The following is a 19,701-nucleotide window of genomic DNA, read 5'->3' as shown; positions in this document are numbered from 1 at the left end:
TAGCTCCGCCAGTGTGCCTATGTACGAGCTCACACAGGGGCGTACGACGGCATCTTGGGCATGGATTGGCTCGCCCAACATAGCCCCATGACGTGCCAGTGGTAGGAGAACAAGACGACGGCCACCCTCGCCACGGTCCAACCGGCCAAACTATGCAAGCTCATCGCCAGCAACGACATTTGGGCAATGGCCATGGTAGAGATGTAGCCTTCCTCCCCCAATCCATGCCGACCATCCTCGACACCAGTCAGCGATCTCCTGGAGGAGTTCGTGGACGTATTCGTGGCGCCCAAAGGCCTCCCTCCGCATCGTCAGTACGATCATGTTGTTACACTGGTTGACGGTGCTCAGCCCGCGAACACGCGCCAGTATCGCAACCTACCTCTCCAGAAAGACGAGATCGAGCGACAAGTTAAGGAGATGCTGGATGCAGGGGTGATAACGCACTCTATCAGTCCCTATGCCGCACTCTTGTTTCTGGTGAAGAAAAAAGACGGGACTTGGCGATTCTGCATCGACTACCGGCGCCTCAACGACTCCACTATCAAGAACAAGTTTTCCTTGCCCATCGTCGATGAGCTCATGGACACGCAAGTAGGCACCGCATACTTCTCCAAACTAGATCTCTATCCAGGTTACCATCAAATACGAATGCAAGAAGAGGACAAGGATAAGACGACCTTCAAGACCCACCACGGCCACTTCCAGTTTTGTGTCATGTCGTTCGGGCTGATGAATGCGCCGACAACGTTCCAGTGCTTGATGAACTCCATCTTCACCAAATGTACGCGGAAGTTTGTCATCATATTGTTTGACAACATACTCTTGTTTACAATGAATCACTGGAAGAACACGCGGAGCACCTACGCATCATCCTCGACCTACTTCGCAAGCACATTTTATACGCCAAGGTGTCAAAGTGCTCTTTTGTGCAAGTTCACATCGCAAGTTCGTTCCTCACTACGGGATCGTCGCCAAGCCTCCCACACAACTCACCAAGAAAGGGTTCGCGTGGAACGAGCAGGCACAGCTCGCGTTCAACACGCTCAAGAAGGCGATGGTGACCACGCCGGTGCTTGCGCTCCCTGACTTCAACAATCCCTTCTCCATCGAGACAGACCTACAACACCGGCATCTGCGCCATGCTGAGGGCCACCCCATCACCTACTACAGCAAGGCATTGGGCGCGAGAAACCAGAAGCTCTCTGCCTTCGAGCAAGAATTCCTGGCCATCGACAAGTGGAGATCCTACTTCCAGCACGGGCCTTTCACGATTGTCACCGACCACAAGAGCCTCTGCACACTCCGCAATCAGCCTCTCGCGACCGACGTGCAGCGTCGGGCCATGTCGAAGCTCGTCGCCTAGCAGTTCAAGTTCTAGTACAAGCGCTGCATCGACACAAGCGCGACATCGACAACGGCGCTGCGGACGCTCTGTCTCGCGTGGGCAGCCACTTCAGCACCAACGCTCTGTCTCTCTGTCAGCTAGTGTGGATCCAGGAGGTGGCCAACTCGTACATGACAGAGCCCAGGAGCAGCTGCTGCAGCTCGCCCGGTACAGCCCAGACGACAAGGGCTACGAGCTGTACCACGGCGTGATCCGCCGCCATGGGCGGCTATGGATTGGCGCCAACATGGCGCTGCGCACCAAGTTGATCAGCGCCCTACACGACAGCACCATCAGCGGCCACTCAGGGGCGACGACCACCTATCAAGTCATCAAAAATTGTTCGAATGGAAAGGCCTGAAGCTCGCCGTCGACGACTACGTATGGCAGTGCCCTGTTTGCCAGCAAGCTAAGCATGAGTTGCGCAAACCTGCTGGCAAATTGGCACCTCTGTCAATTCCCACAGCGCCGTGGTAAGACCTGACGATGGATTTCGTCGAAGGCCTACCAAAATCTGAAGGCTACGACGCGATCATGGTGGTGGTCGACCGCTTCACCAAATTCACCCACTTCGTTCCTATACGACACACGTTCACGACGATGCATGTGGCCAAGGCGTTCTAGGACAACATTGTCAAGCTCCATGGCATTCCCTCGTCCATCATCTCTAACCGTGACAAGGTGTTCACCAGTGCGCTCTGACGCGAACTCGTGGCCGGCGCTGGCACGAAGCTTCTCTACTCCACGACCTATACCCGCAGACGGCCGGCCAGAGTGAGGGTTGCGCCCTCCACGACACTCCCCGCTCCCCGGCAATGGCGTCGCTGGCTGCCCTCAGTCGAGCTCTGGTACAACTCCTCATTTCACTCCTCTCTGGGCTGCTCACCATTCAAAGCTCTCTACGGTGTCGAGGGGAGCATGGCCACCTGGCCGGCCACACCTCCAACCATGCCAGACGGCGAGCAGTGGGACTGGCCGTGACAATTATTTGATGGTGGCCATTTTCATACTACCTCCGTTTCGGTGAATAAGTCATTTACGTAGTTCTAGGTTGACGATTTAACCATCTAAATATGTATTATATGTGACAAAAAAATTAGAAACTACAACCTTGTAGAATTCTAGTGATATACTTTTCATGACATATAACACATATTTAATTCCTCAAATCGATGACCTAAAACTACGCGGATGACTTATTCACATAGACGGAGGTAGTATGTGGAATAAACTGACATCAAAGTTACAGGTTTGTTCAATAAACCTGCCAAATCACATGTTTGTTAAAATGCCTACCTAAACTGACATCAAAGTTACATGTTTCTTTAGTACACCTGCCATTTTCGGAAAAATATTAAAATAATTTAGATTTTGAACTCCAGGTCAATAGAAGTCCCAGCGGGAAGTTCAAGGTAACATATGCACTTGGTTAATCTGCCCATCTCATACAGAAAGCTTACATACATGCATTGGCCCTGTAGCTTTACTGTTAAGACAAGCAGATCAATTCACACTCAATATTGAGTTGTCCATATGATCATTTAGTCCACTATCGAGATCACACATGCCATCATTTTTTATTGTTAATGATATTTCGACAGCATGATTTCAAGAGGTCTCATCTGAAAGCAATAAGTTATTTTTTTCCGGGAGCAATAAGCTACTAAGTTAGTACAAAGTTGGGTCATCTATTTTGGAACGGAGGGAGTATTTCTTAGTGAACAACAACCCCTTGCTACTACTTGCACAGTAAGTGGAAAAACAACAACTAAATATTAGTGGAGTCAGACCCGACTAGGGTCTGCATTAAAAAAAACATATGCCATTAACCAAAGTAGTTATTTTCATGTATGTGCTACGGACTTATTGCATTTCGTTAACATTTAGCTGTAGTTTCCCCATCTCTAGATAAAGTTGGCGCATACAACTTTTTCCAAAATATACTCCCTCCGTTCCAAAATAGATGACCCAACTTTATACTAACTTTAGTACAAAGTTGGGTCATCTATTTTGGAACGGAGGGAGTAGGTGAGTGCCTTTTCTCTGCTCTGTTTGAAGGTCCAACGGTTTAGCTATATTTTGTCACATGTTGTGTTTCATTTGTGTGAAGCCCTCAACTATTTAGTACATCGGTTTTTCATTCAAATGGTTCAGTTCCTAGATAATTCTTTAAATTCCACTATTGGATTGCAAGGTGTTGTGAATAACTTATTTGTCCTTGCAGACTATTCCTTCTTGGTATGGTTGAAGTTTCACATGTTTATATTTGGATTGGGTGTCGTACCTTTAAAGTGAGAGATGCCGGGGTGTGGAGCAGCAGTCACACACATTATTTAAACCTTCATGTGATCTCAAGCTTTAGATCCTCCTCCTTATCAAGAAAAATTCATAAATTAGACATTCTTTTTGGAAGCTCTTGTGAACTGAATTCCCTTTGTTGTGCTTCGCTCTACTAACAACCTATTTATGCCTGTTCAGTGCTTGATTATAAACTGTTTATAGATGACAGAGAAGGTTCCTAGAATGATACAATTGTTGTATTTCTGTTGACTCGCTCTACTTGATCATGTTACTGATTATTATTGTTCTCCCGTTGTAATGCACGGGCATGTTTGCCAGTATATAATAATATGTAGGGAAAAGATTCCATCACCTGGTGCTCGATCAGTGAACTATTATGCACTCTTTTAAAGGATGTCTGCTTCTAGGCAAACCTTCCAGGTTACAGGCATTGCATCCGCCAACTCCTACGTTCAATGCGTGTCTTTGTTATATTAACCTAGCTGCATGCACACTAGACGCATATATATTTCTTGTGATGTTGTATTTGATGAAACAATATTTCCCTTTGCAAAGTATCATCCAAATGTCGGAGCCCTACTTCGTGGAAATTGCACTTCTTCCTGACTATATGCCTAGTACTCATCACGGGGACGAGTTAAATAGTGCTCATCATATAACTAGTTCCAAGGAAAAAGAAAATTTTAATTTTGGTGCTAAGTGTGCAGATTCACACTGTCATTTTATGCAAGAGAATACAAACAAAGGCACCGGTTCCCAGGCTGATTTAGGTGGCAACGAGAGTGCGCGATCCGAGGAAAATTCGGCTGACGGTGTGGTAGACAAGTGATCCTAGGAGGATCCCAGCGCGCTACATGCAGCGAACGGTGGGGTGTCCGACGGACGAGACTTGCCTGCTCCCCGCGTGTGTGCCCATCCGTGCTCCCGCATACGTGGCATGATTTGATTGGAACAAAATAAGGCCCGGTCCCACCCCTTAAAATTGGGGGGGAGATGATTAGATTAGAAAAAAAAAGACAACCGTAGGATGAAGTGGGAGCACGGATGGGAGCATGGGAAGGGAGCAGGCAAGCCGGATCCGTGTCCGACAGCCCCAGCAGAGCGGGGCCCTCCAGCCCAGCCAGCGTGGGCCGGTGCCACTCGCCAATCTCTATGCACGCGGGGGGCGGGCCAGCGGCCGACCGAACGACCAGCATGGGGACCAACGGGGACGGTGTGCTCCACCCGACCAAGCGGCTGGCTAGCGAAGGTGCCATGCAGTGCGCGCCTGTTGGTGCGGTAATCACGACGGAGATTCCTGGCTCCCTGGTCACCTCAGATCAGGGGCTGAGCGATGCAGAGGATCCGGCAGGATCTTCTGTGGATGAAAATTCTACTGCTGAACGAGCTACACCGAGATCTTCTGCGTCAAGGAATACCCGAACTCGTGTACCAGCGCATGCACCTAAACTCCTACGTCGTCATACTAGATCCCAATCAGGTATTGTCAACGAAAAGGAGTACAAGGATGGTACCATAAGGTATGATAAAATCAAACATGTGTTTCTTACTAGTATGGGTAAACCAACTCATTTGCATGATGCACTTGCTAGTAAATATTGGAAAGAAGCTATGGATAAGGAATATGAAGCACTCATGAAAAACAAAACATGGCATTTGGTGCCGGAAGAAAAAGGCAAAAATGTCATAGATTGTAAATGGGTGTATAAAATTAAAAGGAAGTCTAATTGGAGCATTGACATATATAAGGCTAGATTAGTCGCGAAAGGTTTCAAACAAAGGTTTGGCATTGACTATGAAGATACCTTCAGTCCTGTTGTTAAAGCAGCTGTTATTCGACTTGTATTGTCTATTACTGTTTCTAGAGGTTGGAGCTTAAGGCGGCTAGATGTTCAGAACCCGTTTCTTCATAGTGTTCTGGAAGAACATGTTTTCATGTGGCAACCACCCGGTTATGAAAATAGAAGCAGATCTTATCATGTTTGCAAGTTAGATAAAGCTTTTGTATGGTTTGAAACAGGCCCCGATAGCCTGGTACTCAAGGTTGAGCACAAAGTTACAACAACTTGGGTTTACACCATCTAAAGTTGATACCTCACTATTCTTCTACAGTAAAAGCAATGTTACTATATATGTTCTGGTATATGTTGATGATATAATTGTTTCTAGTTCAACTCCAGATGCCACTACTTGCCTGCTTAAGGATTTAAAGATGGAGTTTGCTCTTAAGGACTTGGATGATCTTCGTTACTTTCTTGGCATGGAGGTTAAGCAGGTGAAAGATGGTATACTTTTGTCATAGGAAAAATATGCCAATGACATCCTCAGGAGAGTAGGATTGGAAAACTACAAGCGCGTAAGTACACCAATCTCAACTTCAGAAAAACTCACAATTGACATTGGAGAAGCACTTGGACCTGAGTGCAAAAAACTACAGGAGTGTTGTAGGTGCATTACAATATCTAACTCTTACACGTCCTGATATCTCTTATCATGCGAACAAAGTATGCCAATATTTATATGCACCGACTACTGTTCACGGGACTGCAGTTAAAAGAATTGTGAGGTATCTCAAATTTTGAGGAGGGCTTGGACTAAGAATTCTCAAGTCTCCTTCCATGCTTGTGTCTGCCTACTCTAATGCAGATTGGGCAGGGTGTGTTGATGATAGAAGGTCCACTGGTGGATTTTCTGTGTTTCTGGATACAAATCTTATATCATGGAGTGCGAGAAAACAGGCTATAGTCTCAAGGTCAAGCATTGAGGCTGAGTACAAAGCTCTAGCAAATGCTACAGCTGAAGTCATGTGGATTCAGACTCTACTTTATGAGCTTGGAGTTGAAACTCCATGAGCTGCAAGATTATGGTGTGATAACATTGGTGCTACCTATCTTTCAACTAATCTTGTTTTTCATGCACGCAGAAAACACATTGAAATTGATTTTCACTTTGTCAAAGAAAGAGTAGCTCGCAAGTTACTTGACATAAGATTCATTCTTTCCTACTAGTTATCAACTAGTTGGTGGCTTCACAAAACCACTCACCATGATAAGGCCGATGAGTTCAAGTATAATCTCAACCTTGGAGTTTCTTAGGTTCAGATTGAGGGGGAGTGTTGAAATAGAGTTGTATAGGGATAGGACTAGTGTTTGAATTGTAAACCTCGCCTATACTTTCTTCTTTTTGACTCCTCCACCCACCTTGTCTCTGTACCTCTCGATCAAACAATTGATCAGTCATCTTGTAAGCCACGACAACATCCTTATAAATACAAATGCGGCCGAGAAAAGGGTTTAACGCTTCCCGCATTATCTTACAGCAACTGAATAGGAAGTAGTGTTTGTTTTACTTCTGTAATCGTCTAGAGATTGACCATGATGTGTCCGTGGGATGGCACGGGAAAAACTGATCGTGGGTGATCAGTTTGTTACGAACTGAATAAAGAAAAGAGTAGAAAAGACGCAATCAGTTGCGCGTCGCAAAACTCTGTCTCCTCTTTGTTTTCCCTGTTCGTTCATGTTCTTCAGAGTATAGTCCGAATCCACCCTCGCGTGTGTGCGCACTGATCTAGGTTGTTCTAACAGTCTTGTGTGAAACAAACTGAGAAACAAATGTCCTTATCCTTATCTACTCTTCATGCTTCTCATTCATTCATTATTTTATCCGTTCAGATCGTCGTTCATCTCTTCCTCTCTCAATCTCGTTCACACCCTCTCGCTTGTAGCCGTGCTCCAAGAGACCAGGACCATCACCGCCACAAGTGCAGCTGCAAGCCATTCATCCTGCGCACTGCTAGAAGCCGCTCTCTCGCGGCCGCCGCCAGTGATCACCTGAGGACACTGCTAGCCATCCTTTCTCTCTCCTCCTTTTCCTCTCCAACTCCTCCTCTCCCCACCTCCATATGCCTGTTCGCAGCCATGGCCGTCGCTCGAGCGTGCACACCTGAGCTCCGCTACGGCCACTGTCGGCCCAACTGCGCCGCTCCGGCCTCCCCTCTCACCCCCTCCGTCGTCGCTCCGGCCAGCGATGTTTTTTGTACTTTCCACAGCAAGGGCTTTGTTGCAAAAGTCCTCCCGCAACATATTTCTATACTAGAAATTTCTGGATTCACATTGCAAACAACATCATCTTTTCAATGAAAAAACATTCTGCAACATTATCCATGTTGCAAAAGTCCTCCCGCAACATCATCTATGTTGCAAAAAGATGAAGACGGAATAAAACTGCAACAACAACACGCTTCTAGAGGCCTGCATTGTATATGCCCAAGCCATACCGAAGGATGTTGGTTAACCTTCTCTTCAATCGGTGCTTATTCATGATCTTTTGTTGTAATTATTCCATACTCCTTAAAGGGTTCATCTATTTTTGTTTGATACCGTGAACGCGCTTGTCCTGTTTCAGAAAGTTGACTGTTTCACAGGCTGATGCGCATAATAATGGGTATAAGATCATAATTGCAGTCACATTCGCCAAGTCTTTTCTCTTTTGCCAGAGTTATTTTACAATGTTATTTTGGTATTTGTACATTATTTCTATGGAATTTAATAGTGTGGGTTACATGATGAAAGAGTAAGAAATATGTACAAACAAACATAGTTAGTATTGACATATATATCTAGAAGTCCAAGCAAAGGTGACACATCCCTTGTGTTTCCTATATTTGGGATCATTTTGATGCAAACATCACAATTTACATGAATGTAAAAACTGAAGTATGAGGAGAAGGAATTTTTATTTCGTTTATGTATAGCAGAAAAGGAGAAAAATAGCATGGAAGTATAAATAAGCTGCAGGGCAAGCACTGGCAGTAAGACATCATTTAGAGTAGTACGTACTAACCTGGAGATGGCCCCTTTGAGATGTTCCTCTGGGGAAGACCGCCTTGAAACTACAAGAAATTATGTAATTATTATGCATGGATGAGGAACATAATCTCTCCAATGTTGTTTTATGCAATAGTAAGTTTTAACCAAACAACTGGTGAAAAATATTATTTTTACTGAATAAGATTTGCGTTTAAACTGAAAACAAAATCATATGCTTTCGGTACCACTTTTGTGTTCTTTCAGTCACCTAAGGCTACTTCTAATGTGAATGGGCATTGAAAGAACATGTGTTTTTTGCAAGTTCGCAGCTTTGAGGTTGTAGCAGTTTAGTTACTTTGATGAAGTTATAGAAATGGATGGGAATGTCGATGGAGCCACTGTGTTTGTATCAATTGATATTATCACCTTACAAGATAATAAGTACTCCCTCTACTCTTTGAAGTTACAGTTCAGTCCTAAGTCAGATTTCTTTAGGTTTGACAAAGTCTACATAAAAATATACGAACATCCACAACACCAAATTAGTTTCATTAGATTCATCATAATGTATATTTTCACACTATATATAATTTTATATTTAATTTTGTGGATATTAGTATTTTTTTTCTATAAACTTGGTCAAACCTAAGGAAGTTTGACTTAGGACAAACCTAGAGCCTCAAATATTTTGGAACAGAGCAAATAGTAACTATTCTATCATTTTGAAATTTAAAGATTAGAGCATCAGGGAAATAAATAAATGGAATCAGCAGGACCATGCATAGATGTTTTAAAAATCCTTAAAATATTCATGCAGATTCCCCTAAGTAATTTGATTTACAGAAATATGATCGTTTGTGATCTGTGATTGTTCACTGTGTATTCTTTTTTCCCTTTAGAAATGAAATGGTCATACCTCAGGAATAAAAACTTGAGGTGCATACTATCAGTGGTGGAGCTACATTGAAGCAAAACTGGGCCATGGTCCGCCCAGTTTTTGCGCAACAGAATGGGCCTACGGGTAAATAATCTGGGCCATAATTGATAGAAAATAGGGCCTCGCTTCAGGCTGGCCCATCCATGCCTTTGATTGTAGCTCCGCCACTATAATACTAGTATAAGAAAGTAACGTATGTGAATGCTTTCAGATATACTAACACTTCTCCATGTGTTTTTACCAACAACCGTTGCATGATTCTAGAGAGAAACTTCAAGAACAAGTATTGCACATCTAGGAAAAAATGTTTGTACCGGTTCCATCGGCACGAATGATTCATTTTCCTTAAGTTCTAGCTTGTTGAGTTTATGAACTATATACTTCATCGTAGGCCTTCTGCGTGGATCCTCGTCCATGCACACTACTGCAATCTCAATACAAGTCCTCACTTGTTTGCAATCTGCTTCCAGTGATTCGTACCCTGGCATCCCTTGTAACTTTTTCTTCCAATAGCTATGTACCTTCAAAAGGCAAAACAAACAACGGAAACAGATAACACATGCATATTACTGTAAACAGCGTGGGTAATTCCAGAAGAACATTAATTGCTCATGTACATAATCCTTCAAACTACAAAAGTTTAAAACAATGTAGAAAAACATCATAGAGAGATATCATTGTACATTTGTACTACATGTGTACATTTGCTAATTATGGACAAAATCACATAGTTCCTATTCCTGTCTTTCTCCATTACTGTTCTAGTGAGAGTTCTGACAATTTGCACATTGTAAATATTAATCTCTCCCAGGAAATATATATATATATATATATATATATATATATATATATATATATATATATATATATATATTAAGCTCTCATACTACTTAGAAACTTGCAAATATGGGCATGTGTGTTGAAAATAGGCTGTTGATCAATCATATGCACTAAATATGATCATGTAAGCATGTGAACATCCACAGTATGAAAATCATGGATATTTTGTTACGAACTAGCAACTCCTTTTTTTCTAATATAAGGCAGCAACAGCAGTGCTTCAATTAATTAAGAGGAGTAAGTGCACTGCAGAATATTTACAGAGTGCACAGAGGAAAAGAACAAAAATTATATCTCCATCACTCTGAAAAAAATAAAATATATCTACATGATACAGTAGCCCAGGATATCAGGATACCAGGATCTCGGCCAGACACCAGGAACTAGCAATCTCGTTCTTGTATTCTCTGTAAAAAACATTTCTGCAGATGTTTTTACAAAAAGTTTTGGTGCGTGACACTTCCCAGATAGTCTTTTAGGAGAACAGAACTATTTTGTAAACAGAATTAGTGAAACACCACACTAATTACTTTCTTGTTTCTTGATACGTTCATCGCTTCACTTTTCTTTGTATGATTCACCTTTTAGCTCTCATTCCGTCCACACGTCGATGTAAGAACCACTCGTTATCTTTCAGGAAACATTCTAGTATAACCACTTTTTATGGCAGCAGAAAATATAACGAAAAACTACGAACCAACCTGTGATTGGATGGCTAGAGGGACTGTGGTATCCCCAGCCCACCAGCCACCAGGGTTCAAGTCCTGGTGCTCGCATTTATTCCTGAATTTATTTCAGGATTTCCGGCAGTCTTTCGAAGGGGCTCATAGGGATAGGGTGTGTGTGTGTGCGTTCATAAGAATGAGTGTGTGCGCGTGTATATGAGCGCTTGCGTCTGTACTGTGTTAAGAAAAATTAACAAAAAATTAAATATGACTCATACATTGAGAACCAAATAAGGAACATTAGATGGTAAATAGTAGACGGTTCAAATTCTATTATGTAGATGTTTTTGCTACTATCGGCAACTAAATTATTTCTTTTGTTTCCCAGATTTCTAGATAACTGTTCCATATACAGAGGTCTCAAGCTTTATTTATTTATTCTCAGCTGGAGGTGTAAAAATTTGGTAAATACAGTCCTATCATCAAGTAACCATTGTTTTGAACTATCCAAAATTACTCGGCAAGGTCTGCATTCAAAGGGGCCCTAAATATTAACATATCTAACTAAAAGAAAAACAATATTCTTACATGTTCAATGCATTCCCGGTCGTCCGTGAAATAAATGCTTTGGTCCTCCATCACTACGGTCAGTATCTTTATAATTATGACGCCCAAACTAAATATGTCAAACTCCTTCGATATTATTTGCCTTTTTATAAATTCTGGTGGCATGTATCCACTGCATGATAACATAAAATCAGGCAAGCAAAATAAGAGTAACAGAACACAATTTGGCTCAAAAATATATTGTGCTTTAACTTACATTGTCCCTAGGGGGGTCAATGTCTTTACGGTGTTCTTTGTGCCCACGAGTCTTGATATACCGAAATCTGCTATTTTCGGAATCATTTTATCATCTAGTAATATGTTATCCGGCTTGAGATCCAAATGGTTGATGGGAACATCATGAAGGTATTTCAAGCCCTCGCTTATCCCCTTGATAATCTTGAAGCATAAGTTCCAATTTAGTATATGACGTTGTTCTGCAAGAGCAAAGAAGTGTATATTTGAGAAGGAACTTTTTTTAAACCATTTATGTTACATGCTGGAGAATATACTTTTCGTAAGTACTTAACCAACGTACCTGAAAGAAACTTGCCAAGATTTCCATTGGGCACAAACTCGAGACAGAGTGCCCTGTGTATCTCTTCAGCAACCACTATTCGCCCTTCGTATTTGGCAGCTACTTTCTCTGTCTCGTTGCAGAAACCCACCAATTGCACAATATTTTGATGCTTCAGCCTCCTAAGTAGTTCATATTCATTCTTGAATTGTTTGTCGTCAATATCTGGTATGAAACGAAGCTTCTTCACGGCAATCATTCGATCTTTAAGCACTCCCTGTTCATAGGTTTTCATAATTTATCAAGCCGAACATGCAGTGTGAAAAGTAAAATAATTGGGCCTAGCTATTTGTTTCATAGGTCTAAGGGTCAAGGGGCGGTCTAGATCTAAATCGAAAAAGCAAACGTCTTCCTTCGATATGGCCTTATCAATTAACGGAACTCAACTTGGCAATGGCTTCTTAAAGAAAGTTCCTCATGAATAAATATTGTCCAGTTTTTTGGTACAAGGATAGAAATTGTCCATGGTATGGGCCTATAATAGTGATGAAAATGGATGTACCTTGTAAACTACTCCAAACGTGCCGCTGCCAAGCTTTTGCTCCGGAGCAAAATTATTTGTAATCTCCATTAACAGTCGAAATGGTAGCTCCCTTGGCTTATCTCTACTATCTAAAAGAAACCTAGTGTTCCGTTTCCCTTCTTACGTTCGTCAAGCCTCTCGTACGACCCCTCGCGCACCGATTTTTTTTCCTCCCGTTTCGACCCACCTATCGTCCCACTCGATTTTCTTTCCCCCCTACCGGTTTTCTCCCTCACGGTTTTCTCCCTCCTCTGGCTTGCATCTCATGCCGGCGTCCAGCGCCACCGATGCCGATCTCCAGCCTTCGTCCGGTAACCCCTCCCGCGCGCCCTATCTCTCTTCTTCTCCCTTCCCCCTTCCCGACCTCTCTCTCACAAATCTTGCCTCAGGCCATGGATCCCGATGTGGAGCTCCACTGCGGCCCGATCTGACGTGGGAGCGGCCAGATCCGTGCGTCTCCGCCTCGCTCCGCGCGCCTCCATGGTCCGCCGTCTTCTCGAGCGCCGGTGCCGCGCTCAGCCGCCGCCGTCCCATGCCATGGTTGCCTCCCTCCAGAACGACCTGCCATGGCCGCCTCCCTGCCTCTCCCGCAAGTGGGCCTCTGCACGACCAGATCCGTTCCTCTGCGCCTCGCTCCGCGCGCCATGATGGTCCTCCATCTTCCCGAGCGCCGGCGCCGCGCGCAGCCGCCGCCGTCCCATGCCATGGTCGCCTTCCTCCAGAACGCCGTGCCATGGCCGCCTCCCTGCCTCTCCCGCAAGTGGGCCTCTGCGCCCCCGGCCTAGCAGATTAATGGAGGGCGCTGCCGACGTCGGGACATGCCTCGGTTCACCTGCTTCCTGATGTCCAATTATTTTTGTTGTTGCTATATTCAACCTCATCTCTGAAAGCCTACACCTTCCTGTGTTGTTGCTATATTCACGAGTTTGACAGGAGAACGGACTGGAGGCATACAGTAGGCAGAACAGTGGAACAAAACTCAGCTTCAATTAATCGACATGGTACCTTGCTCTCACCTTTTCTCCATATCTGTACAATACATCTATCTACTTTACCTGCCGCTCACGCCCAGAACAGATGCATCAGTTAGCCTTCAATCTTCTTGTTTTTGGGGAGATCTATGATCTTATTTGGATGGCTATGTAGGTGTTCGCAAATGGAAAGTCGTTCCTGCTGGTACAGTTCATTGGTTCAAGTCCGACACTGAGCTCACAATGGACGTTGAGTTGGTGGACACAATGGACAATAAGCCCATGAAGCTCCAGAAGTCCAGATTTGGATACGGTATTTCCCTTTCTATCTAAAATCTACCATAGAAATTTGTACTAGCTGCATATACATCAAAAGAGGTGGCACACTTGAAACTACTTCAGGAACAGTTTAGTTGTCAAAGGCAAATAACCATCTTCAGTGGTCGTTACATTAAACCTAGGACGAGATGCATATAGAGTTCTGTTATGGCTACTACGATACAGATGTCAACGCAAAGTATTTCCTCTTTTCTATGAAAAGGTTTACATTATAAGGATAATCGAGTATAATAATATGGATGAAAATATTGCTCTCCTGCTAGGTCTTAGAAGTTAGAATCCACAAAGTTAGGTTAATTATAGTAATTATGACCCCACTTATGCCTTCTCTTTACGCATTAAGATGTGTCGCTCCTTTAAAAAAATAAGATATTTATTCTTGTGTTTTGAAGTCTTGGATGTGACTAATTGCATGACATGCCGATATCTGGCGAGCCTGGTGTGTTCTGTTTTCTCACACCCGCCGCCCATCGCACAAGGTGATTGTTGGACGTGAGCGAGCTTCAGGAGCACTTCCTACAGGTTGTCGGCCGTTCACAAGTACTTCCTTTCAAGCCGAATGGGCTCTTTAGTAAGATGCATCATCTTTTTTGAATGAAACAAGATTGACCATATTGTTTGAAGTGAAAAAGATTCATTATGATCTACCCATTACTTGATTTGAAGTTTTCAACTGCTAGATGTAGGAGGAGGCAGTAGTGGCTGGAATCTTGGTGCTAAATGACACATACTGTCCTCACCCGATTTCTAAGAGGAAAAAACCCAAAGAACAAATACTCATTTAAACATTTTTTGATTCAGTGCTCCATGAGCATTTTATCTATCATTTGTTTTAAAATTTTGAGTTTTCAGGTCTAAAATGGTTCATCCCCTTTTGTGGTTGCAATTTTACTGATCTGGACACACCACCTTCTCAGGTCTAAAATTTTGAGTTTTCAGGTCTAAAATGTAACTGATGTAATGGTTGTTTAGGTAGCTCACATCTTTCGCCCCTTCTTAGGGCTACTCCGGTTTGCATATTTTGCTTTCATGAGCGGAAGCTCTTCTGAAGCTCTTCTTCTGTAATTCCGTTGCTCTTCTCAACCCCGTTGCTTAAGCTCTCAAATTTTGCTTCAGTCGCAATCCCGTTTCCCGATTCCCTTATTTAATCGCTCCCATAATTCCCGTTCCTCGCAAACCAGCCCTGCCCGATCTTCCGCCTGCGCTCCATCTGATCTAGAGGAGGATGGGTCGCCTCACATCCCGTCCTTTCTCTTGCTCCGTCCATGAGCGGCAACAATGAGGAGATCAGCCGTGGTGCTTGCTGGTAGAGGCACGGCCGATCGGTGTGCAAGGCGAGCGCCTATCCACTTTGCAGCTGTGCGTATAGGTAGAATTGATCAAATCCCACGCACGCACCCTTGCACATGATCTCATCCAATCCCACCACCGATCCGCTTCTCCGGGCTGCCGTCACGCGGCCTTCCCCATCCCCACGTCCGCCCGCTGGTGATGCCGCGACCACACAGCCGCTGCTCTTCGCCGCTCCATCTACCCGGCTTCCGTCACGCTGCTCTCCACCACTCCACCTCCCGGCTAACATCACACCACCAACCCCATCCTCCGCACACTGGACAGCAGCAGACCATCTCAATCCATCCCCCTCCTTTTGAGGCGGAGGCAGCAACGCGTTCCCCCGCTTCAGGAGATGGTGCGCCTCTCTCCGGCCATCTCCACCGCGCCCACTCTGCTGCACTGCACTCATCTTGGACTGGGGAGAGCGAGCACTGTTGCAATTGGAGCTGTTCCGGCGATGTTCCTTCGCTCGCTCCAGGTTTCACACGGTGTTGGTAGGTTTTTCGTCGAGGAAGTCATATCGCGAAGCCAGGAAGATCTCATCCTTTCATGCTTCTGCCCTACGCGACATCCTGCTGCATGTCTGTTGTGTGCAGGTGCAACTCTTCAGCATGCAACCTGTTCAACAGAATGTTTACCATGCCTTAATTTAGTAGAAGATAGATTGTACTATCGTCTTTATTTGTCCATCCCTTGGTTAGTCTTTTGATCTACTGGTATTTTATGAGGCTTGGCTTTTTGAAATAAAAATTTTTGCTTAGATTTTGACCTTTGTTGCATGCGTGATGGCAGACAGAATCCTACCTTTTTTCCAGCTGGTGCACTGAGGGAGGCGTTTGATGTAGCAACTGTAAGTATCGAACCTAATGAATTTCCTTTTAATTATTTTTGTGTGGTTTCACCTCTTACACGCTCTGTTAATTTCTTAGATTTATACAAGTTTGTTTTCGAACAAGAACATCTCATGATGGTTGTCTTATTGTTTGTAGGCCTTTAAAAAACAATGCCATGATTGACTCATTCCCCACTGGTATATTCAAAGTTCTAGGTCTATACATCAATACATGTATATTGCTTCTAAAGATCTTGCAAATTTGGAAGCTAAAATTAGATAAAATGATATAAGTTTTTAGGTTAATTCTAATGTAATGCAATTTCAACTTCCTCTGGACTCTTGAAAGTAACTATTTTGTTTGCCTGCAGTATGTTTGTCCAGCAGAGGATGCTCTTCAGTGCAAAATTCTGAAACCTTATTCAACTTTGATGTATAGCTGGCACAGTTTGTTAATAATCTCTATGAACATTTGTACAAATGGTGACAAAAAAGTTCTTTTATAACCATGGAATCATGACATGGAATGTATTATTAATGTGTATACCTTCAATGTGGATTATCGAAGACTACTTTCGTTTCATATTCATGCAAAAACTTCTCCGGGAATATTGAAATTTTTGCTTGTACTGTCTTTTCCTGGAGTCATTGAAATATCCCCTTGCACAGAAATTTGTTTTCTACTAAATTTTTGTCAAGATACTCGGGTTTCTTGTACAAAACTTTACCATGTTACTGTTGTACTATAATTTACCTTGTTAGCCCTCTGACAAGGTTCCGTACTGATATTTTGCATTGTTGTACTAGAATTGCCATTTTATACTTTGGTACTAACATTTAACTATTTTGTAGGAATGAAGAGCTCAAGGGAGCAAAAGGAACAAGGAGAAAGGAGCGCTCAAGAGAAGTAAACTCAAAGTCCAAGATGCAATCTTCACATAGCTCACAAATATTAACCAGTAAACACTACTTGATTCGTGATGGCATTGGACCAGACACACAACATCCAGTTCTATAATAAGTATATTCGTGATTGCATTGGACCAGACACACGGAGATGCTCGCTTGTCGTCGAGGAGTGTAGCTTGTAATCGAAGTTGGCGCTACAAAGCTTGTTCTCAAAACCGACAACCAACTTATGGCGCAGGTTATTAACTCAGATGTTATCGACCGATCCAGGTTTGGTCCTCTTGTCCAGGAGATAAAGAAGATGCTGTGAGGCATCGACGAGTTCTGAGTGGCTTGGGCCAGGAGAATAGCAAACAAAGCTGCTCAGATCTTAGCTAGGGAGGGTTGCCTTTTAAATTTATGCAAAACTTGGTTTAGTGTTTCTCCAGATTGTATTCAAGATGTTGTACTGGCGGATAATGCCATGAACTAAATAATAACAAGGCATCAATTTCCTCTAAAAAAGTATGCTATCTTATAGCAGGTGCATCGTATCAAAGATACATATTTCATGCAATTAATGTTGAACCACTAGAATACTTATGTTCCCGTTGCAACGCACGGGCAATTTCCTAGTCGCTTATAATGTCTGACTTGTCCTCCATGATAATCCGCGTGCAAAAATCCTGTCCAGCGAGAGGACACATTTTTCATATGAGGAAAAAAAGGCAATACATGTGTGTGTATCAAATAAATGAATCGGAATGCATGATATCTCTGTATAGCGGTAATGCATGATATCAAGGTGACAAGGTGGACACCTATACCACATAATCACAAGTAAAAAAAAAAAGAAGGTATCAAGGGAGGACACATACATCTAGCAAAAATGGAAAAGGACAGAAATTGTATGCTCAGCGCATACTTTTTTTTCGAATGTGCTCATTGCATACATAGTTACATACACATCCAACAATGAGAATCTACGACAGAATATACAGTACAGCAGCAGCTATCAGCATGAAAGAAGGAAAAAAACGAAACCAGTGAACATACAGCAGCCATCAAGCTATCACTATGGGAAGAGAGTGCAGAGACACATACAACAGCAGCTATCACCATTAAATCTACCTTAGGAGGCCGGATGCAGACGCGAGCTTGACGGAGGGTGACTGGTGACCGTGGCCTTGGTGTCGAGGCGAGACGGCACCGGACGAGCTCGGGGCGGAGGCACTCCCCACCAGATCTGCGGCCTTGGCGTCGGAGACGACGCGACCTCGGGCGGGATGCGGCGTCGACAGAAGAAAGTGGCTTGGGGAGGCGGGGCGAGGGTAAACTATTCTGGCGAACTGCACTTGTATTGTTGGTGGCACATGTGGTGTGACCGGGACAGCGGTGAGATTCAGCCGTTTGAAACCAATCCTAAATCACGCCCTCAAACGGAAAGAGCAGTTGTAAGGGCTTGCTGACCAGCGGCGCGATGTATGCTGACGGTGACGGTGAGAGGGGATAAGAACAAGCAGCCTTTAAGTAAAACAGTCGAGTCGCACACACTCATAACTGGCACGCACACCGACTCTTAATAATCACTAGTGGCTCGTCCTCCATCTCTGAGTGGCTCGTCTTCATGGATTTCTTAACGTCTGATGTATTCAACATTGGTTTTGTTGAGGGTTTCTTTGCGACATAGAAGTGTCAGGGTTTGCGGTTGTTGCGTGTTATGTATGTTTGTCGGGTTGACCGTGAGGTCATGGAGTTTCTTTCTTAGCGAGTAGTCCGCATGTGATCTATATGTATCGGTTTTCGCCCGATTTTCCGTTAATTAACCGGGCATTTCTCTTCTTAATTAGTCGATGAGGCAAATCTTTTGCCTCTGTTTCAAAAAAAAAATCACTAGTGGCTGGGCGCGGCCCGCCTCCTGTGTATAATTTTCGCACATGTCTTGTTGTGCAGTTGTGAACGTGCATATGCATGTCCAGAGTAGTTCAGTTGTTAAAATATAAATAGAGATAACACAAGCTGAGCAGAAAAGTGTTCAATTATCAGGCATAGCAAGGTAATAGGTTCATATTATCAGATAGGTGTCAGTCTTATAAAATGAATAATAGAGCACAACATTAAATTAAAATCAAAGCCTAAGAGCATCTCCAACGGGCGCACAAAAATTTCACGCCCTAAAATAGTTTTAGCGCGCCACTGTAGGACTTTAGTACGCCGGACCCAACATTGCTTTAGCAAAATCTCAAAAGCGCGTCCAAAAAGAACACAATGTAAATTGTGAAGCGCGTTCCATCCGGAGCCTAAAATATGTTGTGTGCGATAGCATTTTTCAGCGCGCGCCTAAAAAAATTTTTAGCGCTACAGTTTCTGCTGGAGCTGTTCGGCGCCAAAAAAATGATTTTTTAGTACCCTAAGCTCTTTTTGAGCGCCTGTTAAAGATGCTCTAACATATGCTAATTTTTTAAAAATAATACATTTTTTATTAAATTTCAGAAATATTACGTTGTAATTATATTTTTATAAAATAATACCCAGTCGGCTCACTGACGGACGATTGGATCCACTCATCCTACTGCTGGCCGATTGGCCCCCAGTCAGCCCATTGCCGGCCCATTGGATCCAGTCAGGCCACTGCTAACCGATTGGCCCCAGTCGTCCTACTGCTAGCCGATTGGCCCCCAGTCTGCTTCCT

The 19,701-nt window shown here is 43.6% G+C and overlaps 1 long non-coding RNA gene and 1 pseudogene across 1 annotated transcript; one reads left to right on the top strand and one right to left on the bottom strand.

Annotated features, from left to right (window-relative positions):
* LOC119339264 overlaps positions 1–12,728 on the bottom strand; it is a 68,181-nt pseudogene extending 55,453 nt beyond the window's left edge.
* An 83-nt stretch (positions 12,729–12,811) lies between these two features.
* Positions 12,812–17,534, top strand: LOC119336863. The gene is made up of 6 exons (XR_005162857.1): positions 12,812–12,955; positions 13,034–13,645; positions 13,791–13,928; positions 14,347–14,476; positions 16,082–16,139; positions 16,974–17,534. It is a non-coding gene; the product is annotated as an uncharacterized LOC119336863 (long non-coding RNA).
* Positions 17,535–19,701: the final 2,167 nt, after the last annotated feature.

This window comes from Triticum dicoccoides, chromosome 7B (genome assembly GCF_002162155.2).
Source record: "Triticum dicoccoides isolate Atlit2015 ecotype Zavitan chromosome 7B, WEW_v2.0, whole genome shotgun sequence".
In the NCBI taxonomy this organism is placed as follows: Eukaryota; Viridiplantae; Streptophyta; class Magnoliopsida; order Poales; family Poaceae; genus Triticum; species Triticum dicoccoides.
The sequence above is the reverse complement of the archived record's forward strand: the minus strand, read 5'-3'. Positions and strand labels throughout refer to the sequence as shown.